The sequence below is a fragment of the Microcaecilia unicolor genome, chromosome 1, assembly GCF_901765095.1.
Source record: "Microcaecilia unicolor chromosome 1, aMicUni1.1, whole genome shotgun sequence".
In the NCBI taxonomy this organism is placed as follows: Eukaryota; Metazoa; Chordata; class Amphibia; order Gymnophiona; family Siphonopidae; genus Microcaecilia; species Microcaecilia unicolor.
In genome coordinates, this window is record NC_044031.1 from 309645975 (window position 1) to 309659735 (window position 13761).

At 44.5% G+C, this 13761-nt stretch overlaps 1 protein-coding gene across 1 annotated transcript in view; it reads right to left on the bottom strand.

The window, feature by feature from the left end:
• TMEM184B (transmembrane protein 184B) overlaps positions 1-13475 on the bottom strand; it is a 192406-nt gene extending 178931 nt beyond the window's left edge. The window contains exon 1 of the mRNA XM_030208321.1: positions 13035-13475. The gene's annotated coding sequence lies outside the window, so the exon portion shown is untranslated. The remainder of the gene's footprint in view (positions 1-13034) is intronic.
• Between the last annotated feature and the right edge of the window lie 286 nt (positions 13476-13761).

The following is a 13761-nucleotide window of genomic DNA, read 5'->3' on the forward strand; positions in this document are numbered from 1 at the left end:
ACCAGATCATAGAGGGCGTCAGCTAAAAATGACAAGGCCGACTCCATTCGCGGTGCAACCTCAGCGAGGGACTCCATACCATCCACAGGCAGTTCCACTGCCTGTTGTAACCAAGAGAGGCAGGTTCAAGCAGCATAAGAACTGCAAACAGACGCCCTTAAGGCTAGGCCTGAAATCTCAAAAGACCGTTTTAGCGCTGATTCCAGCCGCCGGTCCTGAATGTCCTTCAGGGCGACCCCTCCCTCTACTGGGAGGGTGATCTTTTTTGTCACCGCCATGACTAAGGCATCCACTTTAGGCATCCCAAAATGGGCCAAATGCTCCTCGCTCAGAGGGTAAAGATGCCCCATCGCCCTGGCCACTTTCAAGGGTCCCTCGGGGTCAGCCCATTGAGCAGAAATAAGCTCTTGGATGGAGTCATGCAAAGGAAAGGCACGAGCAGGCTTCTTAGTACTCACCATCCTCTGATTACCAGAGGAGGTCTCGCCTTGAACAGGGTCATCAATAGAGAGGGCCTGTAAGGCATCAGAGATAAGTGCTGGCAGCTCATCGTGGTGGAAAATCCGAACCGCAGTGGGATCATACAGATCCAGTAGCAAACCGGCACCTTCCTCTGGCTCTTCAGATCACGAAGGCCTGCCAGATCCCTCAGAGTCCCCACAGCCCAACCACGGGGGGGGGGGGGGGGGGGGGGGGGGGGTGCACCACTCTCCGACGGGGAATTTACCCATCTATGCTTAGCGTGCATTCAACGCTCAGGGGCATCCACGTCTGACATCAGCCCCGGGCCATCATCAGTCGGAGGGGGACCAGGTAGCAACGCAGTGTCAGACACCTGTGGCAGAGCTCTTTTCAGCATGAAGGCTTTATGTAAAATAAGCACAAACTCGGGGGAGAAAAACTCACCCTGACCTCCCGTCTCCGAATTAGGAGCCACGGGGAACGGAGCTCCTCTGGTAGCCTCGGCCTGAGGCGCCCCTCTGCTCTGACTCCTCCGCAACCGCGGGGGTCGAGCCATGCGGCGCTTCCAAGATGGCGCCCGCTGCCAGCTCCATCGAGCGGGAAGAATCATCGCTTGCCATGCTTGTACTGGCTCTACCGTCTAAACAGCATGTTTTACAGAGCCCCGCTGCTGATCTGTGCTTGCCACAACGGGAACAGCGGTTAACTCCCTCAGCAGCCATCGCCGAAAAATGGCGGAATAAAATTCAAAATGGCGGCTTCGCACCAAAATCACCCCAATCGGAATGCCCTCCGCAGGCCCTCGCCGGAGGAGCTGAGTACCGCTCTTACCTAAAAGGACCGAGTCCATGAGCTCCGGTCACGCTGCACAGTCAGGAAAAGTCTCAGAAATAGCAGCGCTGAAAAGCGCGTTTTTTTTTTTTACACTGTGAGGAAAGTTGGAGGCAAACAGCTACAGAGGTACTCCGGAGGCAGAAGAGGGTGGAAAAGGCAGGGAAAGGGCAAACCTATATGCCTGCATCCACACAGGGGGAAGGGTAAGGCAGGGAAAGGGCGAACCTATGTGCCTTTAAAGTGGGCTCCACTTAGCCACAACACCCCTGCTACAACTGGCAAAAGCAAAGGAGCCACCCCAGGCAGAATCTTGAAGGAGCTGAACAAGCTACGTCCAATACTGCTGGGAAATAGAGAAATACTGAGAGGCAGATGGAGCTAGCCGTCCTAGAGGCACTATGGTTTTCAGTGATCTCTATCTCCCCTGCTGGGTAGGTGGACACAACCCATTCGTAATGAATTCATCTGCTGCTGATGACAAGGAAATAGTGAATAAATGTGTATCTCTATGGATCCGATTTAGTCATTTGTACATGTTACTGTAGGAACGGGGAGCTGTATAAAGAGGACAATTAGCTAAATAGTTTCTACATTAATAGATAAAAAATATAAAAAATGAGAACACAAATGTTCACCTTCAGAAAAAGGTGCTGGTAGATTTCAGTGACATCAGTACCGGTGGAAAAGAAGTTATGTATTTGCTGCTTAAACAATCTTAAAACAAAATTGCACAGATGTGCAGCATGGAATAAGAAAGAGTTCATAGGTTGAAGAAACACCAGTGCTGATATGTGCTCTATCAGTCATAAATAGTAAATAAAAGAATAATCAACAGTATATGTGAACAGGACTATAATGTCACTTTAATGCGATGAAGTGGTGAAACTTGAAAAAAAAAAAAAAAAAAGATTAAGAAGCTGCAATAACGTGTGCAATATACATACTGGATAAAAGTTTGAACAGAACAAACATAGGCATAAGCAGTAATGAAAAAAAAAGCAGTGATTTCAGGTTTGTTGCAACAATAAATGCCAATTGATTAGGCAAATAGAATGCAAAGTAACAAAAGTCACAAAAAGTAATGGTTTAAATATTGAAATATCTACTATAATAAAACGCACCCTCAACGTTCTGCAGAAATCTGACGTCACTCCCTGAAGGGTTCATGGTGGTGAAGCCATCTCTCTCTGCCCATGTCTCCTTGGCCCGCCCTGGCGTCAAACGTAATGACATCAAGGGCGGAGACATGGCCAGAGAGAGATGCCTTCAACCTACGAACCCTACAGTGACGTCACAGAAAAACAACGTTCCAGGATTCCAAAAGCCCAGCTACTCTCCAACCACCCCTCGATGAATGGCCCCACCACAATCGCGGTCGTCATCGTCATCAACGCCGCTCTCCCCCTCCACTCACCCCTCTCCGTCTGCAACGGAACGCCGGCCGGCTCCTCACAACGCCACTGACCTCCGTGTCAAGGCCCTGCAGCACGCAACAGCTGATCGTTTCCCTTCGGCCCTCCCTCCTTCCCTCCCCTGTGGGACACGGAGGGAAGGAGGGAGGCCCGAACAGAAACGATCAGCTGTTGCCTCTGCTGCAGTGCCTTCACACGCATGTGAAAGGCGCTGTGAGGGCTCGCCCCCGCCCACCAACCAACGCTGACCCCCTTAAAACCCCTGAACCCCCTCCAAGCCCTCACCGCCGCTGCAACACACCGTGAGCCTATTTAGCTCCCTGTAAACAAGGAAGCCAATTTGGTTGATCTCTGTTTCCACTCTCCCGCCCAGCCGTCATTTCTACACACTCAAAATAAAGCAACCTTTATTCTTCGGCCATCTACAGCTCTTTCATTTGGACCCCTCCAAGCCCCTGACCCCCCTCCAAGCCCACAGCCACTCCCTCACAGTTCCCAATCCGCCACCCCCCCCCCCAAACATTCACACACACATACACACTGTGTAGCTCAAAAAAAACCCAAACAAAATTACACACACCAAAAACATGACCTGAGGAATCCCTCACTTTCAACCCATCACCACAGGAACGCAGACCCCCCCCCCCTTCAAAACCCCCTCGCCACTCCCTCACATTTCACCATCTACACCCCCCCAACAAACATTCACACACACACACTCTCTAGCACAACAAAAACACAAACACAAACATGACATGAACGATTCCTCACTTTCACAACCGCAACCCATCTACGCAGACCCCCCTCCAAGCACCACGCCACTCCCTCACACATCACAACCCCCCTCCCCCTCCCAATAAATACACAAGCTCTACTATGGAGAATCAGCATCTCTTACTCACAACCACACACTCCCCCCCCCCCCATCATACACACACTCTTCCATGGAGAAACAGCATCTCTCTCACTCACACCCACACACTCCCCCCACCCCCCCTTAATACACAAACTTTACCATGGAAAATCAAAGTCTCTCTGTCTCTCACTCACCCCCCCCCCCCCAACACCATACACAAACTCTGCAATGGTGAATCTGGATCTCCGTCTGCCATTTGGCACTGGAGCACCACAAGTAGGCGGCGGATGACCGCAGGGCCCTGCAGAACACCAGGACACTTATGGACAAAGTGGTGAGTTACAGGGGAGTGGGAGAGGGGAGGGAGGACAGCCTGGAACTCGGAGGGGAGGAAAGGAGGGCGTGGGACTCGGAGGAGAGAGAGGGAGACAGCAACGGAGGGAGGGGGGAACCCTTGCTAGCGCCCGTTTCATTTCAGGCAGAAACGGGCCTTTTTTACTAGTATATTAATAAAAAGTCCTTATAAGTGAAAAAAAAAAAAAATTAAAGAAGCCAATTGTGAGTACATATTGATACAATGTATGCATGGCGATGTGACACATATATAATTGTAGTATGTATTGCCAAATGCATAAATGATCAGTTGGCATAATGGGAAAAAAGGAACATGCTAAAATGATATCAAATGAACTGCAGACTGATGAGGAAACAACATAAGAACAATCCTAAGGACAATCATAAAAATGAATGGCAGTCAATTTCACTGTTAAGGCCACATAGGATTAATGTATTAAAATCAAAAATACATCTTTGTTCAAGTAGGAGATTATCTAAATTTCCCCTTCTCTAATTCGATTTATACTGTTTAAAGACCAGAAACTTCAAGTCATCAATAGTGTGATGTGCTGAATGCACAGAGCATTCACTGTATTCCTTTTCACACAACTTCGATGTTCTACGATTTGTGTTTTAATAGCTGTTGGTTTTGCCAATGTACAGTAGTAAACAGTAGTAAAAATAGGACATTGTATGATGTAAATTACGCATGAGTTACAATCCGAAGCATGACATAGTTCATATCTCTTGCATGTTGATGGATGAGTGAAAATTGAAGTTTCCCAACTATGACGGCATATGCTGCATTTCCTGCATCTGCGATGTCCAAAGTGAGGGCCTGAAGGTTCTATATGAGAATCTGGTAGAGCAGAAGGTACAAGACATTCCTTCAGATTCTTTTCCCTTGAAGCTACTACTAATCTTTTGTTTTTGAAACATTCAAGTCCTTCGAGATAGCCCGCTGTATCTGTTTGGCCAAAAAAGAAAATCGAAGAGTACAAATGATTTCAGGTGCAGTTCTTTTGGAGGCTTGCTGAAGCAATATCTATCAGCAGATACAGCTTGCATATATCCTGTTTAACATGTCCAACTGGATATCCTCTGTTGAGAAATCTGTTAGACATTGTTTCTGCCTGCTTATTGAAATCTTCATAGTCAGAACAAATTTGGCGTAAACGGAGAAACTGACAAGGGGTAAGTTCTTCTTTAAACTGGGGTGATAACTCGTGAAGTGCAAAAATGCATTTCTGATCTGGTTTTCTGTATATAGTGGTATTTAAAAAATATTCATTTTTGGTGATGGTTAAATCCAAAAGATTAACTTGATCATTACTGTATTGTATCTGAAATTTGAGTTTGGATCCTGCATATTGAGCCAATGAAAAAATTACAAAAGGATATCCGCATCTCCTTGCCAAAGTATAAATATATTGTCGATGTATCTCTTATAGATTTTGATGTGACTGGAAAAAGGATCATTTTCAAGATGAATATGTTCAAAATTTCCAACATAGAGGTTGGCCAAATCAGAGGCCACTAAGGCCACCATTGCGGTGCCCTTGATTTGTTGATAAAGATGTAAAACAGAAGTAGTTTTCAGTCAGGGAAATGGTTGCACAAGTTAGAATGAGAAGGTTGGGGGATATGTCTGTGTGTGTCTCTTTTATTGGAGTGTGTGTTCAATTATAGTAAGTGCTTCAAGTTGTGGAATATTAGTATAAATAGACTCAATGTCTAAAGTAGCCATGATAGCATTGGAAAGCGGACCATCGTAATCTTGCAGAATGTTGATCATGTGTGTGACGTCACAGACATATGACGGGATGAGTGGGACAAGTAGCCTTAAGAAGAAGTCAACAAAAATGGACAGTGGTTCTAAAACCAATCCACTTCCCAAAACTATTTGTCTTCCAGGTAGATTCTCGAGGGATCTGTGTATCTTGGGTAAGACATACAGTGTCGGGACAACTGGATGTTGAACTTGAAGGAATTCTTTTTCTTTATTAGTGAGAAATCCCATCCTAGAGATATAAATCAGTTCTGCAATATCTCTTTGTAAATCTTTGGTGGGATCTCCGGTTAAAGGAATATAGAATTTACGGTGGTCAAGTTGTCTCTGAATTTCCTCTACATAGTCTGTGCAGTTCATAACTACACTGCCACTACCCTTGTCCACAATGTGCTGATAATGGGGTTGTTTATTCTTTTTGATTTTCTTCAGATCTCTGTCAATACAGTAATTGAAAGCCTGTATTAAGGGGTTGACGACTCCTGAAGGGATCTATGATGAGGGTTTCTGAAATATCAACGTATGGTGTTGTGCTTTGAGAAAAAGCATGTATAATTTGTAGCTTGCGGCTGAATTTACCCTACCCTCCAGATAACATCTGGATAAGGCAGGGTAAAATTTAAAAGAAATTTTTTTAAAAAGGCTCAGGTGCACAGAATTGGACACGGACTGCATACAGTTATGCTGCAAATCAAACAGCCAGTTAGATCTTGTTAGACATGGCAAATCATCTGTCTTCGTAACTTAGAGGAGTGTAATCTGCCATATTTACATCATAAACATCATGTACTCTATTAATCCAACATTCACACTGTACACTTTGTAAGGAGGAGGTAGAAGGAAGGCAGAGAAGAGCTGACAGGGGCAGTAAGCCAAGAAAGGAAGAGCACTTTCTGACGGGAAAAGGGGGTAGGAGACTTGCAAGAAGGGAAGAGAACTACAGAACCCAGCAGCACTGGCAAGGGAGGAGGGAACAAGAGAAACAGCACTACAACTCCCAGCAGGTAGTAAAGTCAGGAGGTGATTGGGAGATGGAGGATAATCAGGTGGAGGAGCAGCACCTGGGAGAGAGAGTGGGGGAAGACTCCATGGAGTGGGAGGAGATTGAACTAGGGGAGAAAAGTGAAAATGTCATGAAGGAGGCAGAGGTGGAGCAAATGGAGTTCTTTTGCTCAGGACAAAGGGAGATGGAAAGGGAAGAGACTGCAGAGAGAAGCCAGAGATTTGAGGCCGCTAAGTGACAATGCCTAGATGCGGTCTGGCTTCATGGAACTGTGGGAATTAATTACCTGAAGGAGGTCAGTCTGAACATTTGTGGGAGGTTGTCAGAGTGTTGGTGTCTGGCAAATGAGGGTGGTGAAAATGCCTCTAACTCCTAGGCAGTAGCAGAGAGGAGCGGAGGAATAGCCTGAACCACAGGTTTTCCCAAGTCTTTAGCTAATTCTAAGACTGAACTGTTGTTTGTTTGGTGTGTTTGAAAAGTGCAGCAAAGTGCACGGAGACCAGCAGCTGCGGTACAGTGAACATACTGTTTTTCCCACTGGTACCGTGGTGTAATAAAGTACTCTGCAGGATAAATTTGGTACTGTGAATAATTACTTTTTTGCAAGTGAGCAGAAGCAGTTCCTTTTAGGAGGTGGATTAGCCCCAATTGTGTGGGTGAAGACAGACAGCACGGAGAGGTGCAGGTCGAGAGTGGACAGCACGGAGAGGTGCTTGCTGACAACTTCCAGGCAATTATACAACAGTGTGGGAAGATTTTGAAAGCTTAGCCAAGTATTCTTCACTGTAAGGCCCAGGGGCCAGCAGCAGTCCTAGGAGACCCTAAAAATAGCTTCCTGACCTCTTTCCTCAGTGTACAATATCCTTCACCTTCACTGGAGGCTTTCAAACAATGCTACCTACAACACAGCTTTCTGTTTTCTTCTGGCACAGCTTGGTTGTCAGTGAGTTTGAGCCATGTGTGTTTAACTCCTATGCTATTCCCTTGAGATTGTGAGGAAAGTGCAAGAGTTTGGGCACAGTGGGCTCAAACTTATTACGAGCCCATGGCATTAGTTAAAAGTATAACAACTGTTCTGCAAGCAGCACCTATACTAAGCCTCCAGACAAGATTAAGGAGAAGGAGCATTAAACTGGAAGAAGAACTGGCTTGGAGTAGATGGTGGCAAAAAACTGAGAGCCCTCTAGGATAAGTACTGCCATACCGGGACAGACCAAAGGTCCATCAAGCCCAGCATCCTGTTTCCAACAGTGGCCAATCCAGGTCACACATACCTGGCAAGATCTAAAAACAAGTACAAAAAATATTCTGCTTATCCCAGAAATAGTGGATTTTCCCCAAGTCCAAGTTAACAATGGTCTATGAAATGAAAATAAAGCCAGAATGATGGAGGTTGGCTGATGGGAGAAGTGGCTCAGTACTGATTATGGCTGGGCCAAAGCTATGAAGCCTGTGTACTGGGCAAAGAGTATAAGGGACAGGAATGTGGGAAGAAAGACTTAAGATGTGTTAGGGAGTATTAGAGGTAAGACTGTAAAGGAGAAAAAAAAGAAAAAGATAGATTTGATGAGAGAGAGCTGAAGGAGACTACCAAGGTCTACTCTACCACAAATGAACTTTAACGAAATACCACTTTATCTCTCATTCCGAATATGAATTCTTTATACTTGACTGCTTAATCTACTATGTCAATCATGATCTTTAATGTAATACCACTTGTATCTCTCACTCCGGAAATGGCGATCGCCATGATGGAACAATGTAAGCCACATTAAGCCTGTAAATAGGTGGGAAAATGTGGGATACAAAAGCAAACAAATAAATAAATTTATCTAGAAATATGATTTGCTCCAGACCATCTTTTTTCAATGGAGAAAGACTAATTTCTTGCCCAAGGCCCTGCCTCTCATGCTAAAAGTCTTTCATGCTAAAGCAGCCTCCTCCCAGCTTGAAAAGTAGTAAAGAATACTGTTAGTTATTCCATGCTACACCGTTTTTCTTAAAAGCATACTAAAGTAAAAAATTTAACCTATGTTGTAGCATCTGTAAAACACATCAGGCCAGCATCTGAATATAGTGCTAAGCCTGATGCATTTGTCTATATGTGTAAGAAACACATGGCAATGTACTGCCAGGCTTTAACTGCCGCCAAGAAACAGTATTTCTCTCGACATGTAGAACAAGTGCAAATTCAACCAAGCAACTACTTAAAACAGGAAACAGTCTACTGCAAACCCCAAAACAGAACCAGCCTTGCCAGTCACAACTAACCAGCACTGATTTTGCCACATACTTTGCCAACAAAATTAAAGGTCTCCATCAAGATGTATAGATAGTCGCATCAAAGCTCCCACAAGCTAATGAAGAGAACACTCCCTCTTCCTCACCATGCACATCCATCTGGGACTCAGTCAACCAGGTCACAGAAGAAGTTCTTGAAAAAATCCTGAAAAGGCCTAGGACCTACAACCTGCCCTCTTCATCCCTGCCCAGCAAAGACAGTACAACGAGCGAGCATAAACCTCATTGAAGGGACCACAAAAATTAACACGTCACTTACGGAAGGGCAGCTGCCAACAACACTAAAAAGAGCTGTGGTGTGCCCCCTAGTAAAAGAGAGCTCACTTGACAAGGATAAGCTCGAAAACTACCAGTCTCTAACGTCCCTTTCCTAGCAAACCTTATAGAAAAGGCAGACTGCATTCAACTCAACGACTAGCTAATTGAAAAGTAATTGGCTAGACCCATGTCAATCTGGCTTCAGACCTGGGTATGGAACAGAGACAGTTCCTGTGTCCCTTCTTGATGATCTGCACAGAAATCGTGACAGGGGATCTGCCTTGATAACTACTGTTGCTAGATTTCTCAGCCGCCTTCGATACTGTAAATCATAATATCATGCTTACAAAAATACACGGGTTACTTAATTCCAATTTAGTTGCACAAACTTCTTTATAAAGATGCTTACAAAAATGGCAGAAACAGGCATCAGTGGAACAGTACTTACATGGTTCAAATCCTATGGGTCAGACAGACAGCAATCAATTCTGTTCAGCAACAGAATATCATTACCTTGTGCACTAAACTGTGGAGTGCCACAGGAATCCATACCGCCTCACACTTTATGTAATATCTACCTCAAGCCTCTGGCTGAGCTGCTTCGGTCGATGGACACAAAATTCTACATCTATGCTGATGATGTGCAACTACTCATGTCCAATGAAACAGATTTACCCACAGCTCTGAGCAAACTGTCTGCCTGCCTAATCACAACTCAGGAATACGCAAATAAATTCTGCCTGAACCCAAGCAAAATAGAGATTCTTTGGGTACCTAACACAAATGGACAAACACCTGAATTCAAAACACCTTTTGGGAAATATGAACTCCCCCTAAAGTCACAGGTCAGGAATCTTGGGATACCGCTAGGCTCATCACTCACTCTGATCATGCAAATTCAAATAACCTTTAAAAACTGTCCATCACCTATGGCAGCTACAAAATCTCTCTCCATACATTGGAAAAACAAGTCTGACCACGGTGGTCCATGTCATAATAACATTACAACTAGACTATTATAATGCCCTGTACGCTGGTTAAAACAAAAAGAGTTTGTATCAGCTCTAACTAATTCAGAATGCTGCAACATGACTGAAAGAAGGCTGCAAACGGCGTGATCATATCACACCCTTCCTGCAAAAGCTACACTGGCTACAGGGCTAAATTTAAAACTCTATGCTGATAAAGTACTTAAAGAATAAGTTAGCCTTCTTACACACCTTTAAGACCTCTAAGATCCTCTCAAGGTTCATCACTATCTGTCCTCCTCATCAAAAGAAATTGCATGATGAGCTTTCTCAGGAGTAGCCCCCACGCTCCGGAATTTATTCCCAGTGGGGCTTACATGTAACGTGAGACGACCTCTACCTTCAAGAAACAGGTAGAGAGCCTGGCTCTTCTCCCAAGCCTTTTATACTTAGGGTGACTGACTATACACCCATTCTGCAACTAGACTAGCTAGCTACACACATTGTAACTTAGAAGACAAGTTGCTTATATCTTGATTAACTGTACAAAGAACTTGCCTTTAGTTTGGCCACCCACTTATCCCAACTAACTCTGTACCATGCATCTTGTCCCCATCTACATCTCTCCATCTGGCCCCTCAGCTATACAGTAAGCTGTATTGTAGAAAAGCATTAGTATTATAGCACTGTTACTTGAATTTTCTAATTGTGTACTTATTAGATTTTCCATCACTATTATGCTTGCATCGTATTATATCTCTGTTACTTGAATTTCAGTGCTGTTAAATTTGTATATTTTTGATCCTGTTTCATGGTAGTCCTATTATTAGATTTTGATTTGCTGTTTTCAAGTTTCCTCTTTCATTGTATTTATGTTTATACTTCTACATTTTTCTATTGTTATAGTGTTAACAGAATTGTTTGATGTTAAACTGTACCTACTGTATACCACCTTGAGTGAATCTCTTCATAAAGGCTGTTAATAAACCCCAATAAATATCTATTGTGCCTTATTCAGATGCTGGTTTGATGCACTGTATAATATACAAGGTGATGCGGATCATGTAGGCTGGTGTAGTTTTCTAACTTATTTCAACATGCCTTGAGCTCTTTAAACAAACAATGATGGAAGGGATGGGAAGAGAGGCACAGCAAAGAATGCAACAGTTGCTTTATCCAAAGTAGCAGCAGCTACATTTACTATCAATATGTAGAATTCTGATCCTATTCAACAAGTTATAATTATCAACCTTTATCTATGATAGCAGTTGTGCAACATCTTTACTGCAGGTAATTGATACAAATTTACACTGAAGCATGTTTTATATGATTTAAACTATTTCAATATTTATCCTAATACTACTAAATTAACGTTAAAGTTTTGAAAAAAAACATGTTTTATATGTGAACAAATATACCAAATTACAGCAAACTCCTACTTAAAGTGTCCAACAACTAAATACAATCCCCTTTTAACACTTGCCTGCACGTGACACTTTGAAAAAAAACTTTTTTTTAATAATGAGGAGGGTTCTTCATATAGCATGATCATGTTTAGACTGCCCAACTTAGTTAAAAGCACATTTCTTGATATTTTTATAGCAAAATGATGGTACTTTCTACTATACCTACTTTTAAAATGAATAGGAGGAAATAGTTTTTCACTCGGTAAACAGTTAAGCTCTGGAACTTGTTGCTAGAGGATGTGGTAACCGCAGTTAGTATATCTGGGTTTAAAAACAGGTTTTGGACAAGCTTCTGGAGCTAAAGACCATAGTCTGCTATCGAGATAGACATGGGGGAAGCCACTGCTTGCCCTGGGATTGGTAGCATGGAATGTTGCTACTATTTGGGATTCTGTCAGGTACTTGTGACCTGGCTTGGCCACTGTTGGAAGCAGGATCCTGGGCCAGATGGACCATTGCTCTGACCCTGTATGGCTGTTCTTATGTAAGGCTCCTTTCAGAGACATGAGGTAAAAAAAAAACACTTGAGCTAAACAAACATACTAAAATGTCAAAGCACATGAAACTCTAAAGACTAACATCTACCACTACAAACCAGAAATATTTCTAGAAATATATTTGTCATGCACGTATAAAATTGGAATAAATGTAAATAAAAACTCGTTAAACAAAAAGGTCTGTGGAGAAATAACAAGAAGGGAGGACCAGGACAAAATAGAAAAATGTTACCATTGAAAGAGACAAAATAATTTATTTATTGCATTTGCATCCCACATTTTCCCACCTATTTGCAGGCTCAATGTGGCTTACAGAGTCCTGTCATGGCATTGTCATTCCAGGATATCAGGTACAATTAGTGATGTATAAAGATTAAATAAGGGAGAGGAAAGAGGAAAAGTGTGAGTCAGGTAAGTATAGAAAGTAGACTTTCATAAATTGATTCATTGAGCCCCCCCCCCCCCCCCCCAGGGGGGAGTTTTAATAAATCAGGCCCCCGAGTCACTTATAAGAGCTCGCCCAACAACTAAGAAGAACAGGGAAAGACATCCACTACAAGGAAGGCGGGGGAAGTAGTAGCAAACACACAGCCAAAGCGCAACAGCAACGACAACTGCACAAGAGGATGCTCGCACTCCCCAGGGCAGCACCCGACTAGCTTCTCCTCCCTCCGGTCCAAACCCGACTGAGAGACTTTGCTAAAGGATCCCGCTGTATGCGGTTTTTACACCGTCCCCTTTGCTAAAGGAGGTGCCGAGATGACACGACCTCAGCTACCGCAGCACACCCAGGCTTCAGAAGCCAATTCACTCGCGCTACCAGCAGAGAAGGCAGAGCGGAGCCGCGCTTACCTGGAGAATCAGCCGCCGCGTCAGCAGGAGAGCGCGAGCCCAGCCCAAGGCGCACACGGCGGGCGGGCGGGCGGGCAAGCGGAGGATGAAGAGCCTCAAGAGCCCGAAGCCATAGCGAAGCACCAGCCGCCGCGCGCCACTAAACCGTTGCTGTGGTGGCGCGCGGGATCCTCCTCTGCTGTGTTGGCTACAGTGGGGGTATCCTCGCGCCAGTCGGCAGCAGAGCTTATGGAAAATAGTATATGTATGGTATGGGTGAACTTTGACTCGCGACCCTGGCAAGAGGGAGTCTGCGCAATACGTCTAAGCGTCCCTTTCTTTGGGATCTCGTCGTCGTCCCCCTACCCACGCGAGTTTTTTTTTTTTTTTTTTAGCAGATTAAACCAATTTCTCAGTTCTTCAAAAGCCGTCTAACTCCCCCGTTACTTCTTCTGAACAGATAGGCGGCGTCAAGTGAACAACGTGGGGGAGGTGCTGCTGAGGCAAGACAATGCGTGCGCGTGCACACTCGAAGCCCGTCGCCACCAGCCGAACCGCCCTTTCCTAAGGGATAGGGGTGTGAGGAAGTGAGAGCGCGCGTGACGTACGTTATGGTGTGTAAGGGGGGGGGGGGCGTTGTGTTCTGTGTAATAATGGCAAATAGAGGCAGAGAGAAGCGTTTCGGGGGTCTGGGTAAAATACGGATCCCCAGACCTTACCGGATTCCACCTTCATTTTCCTGTACAGC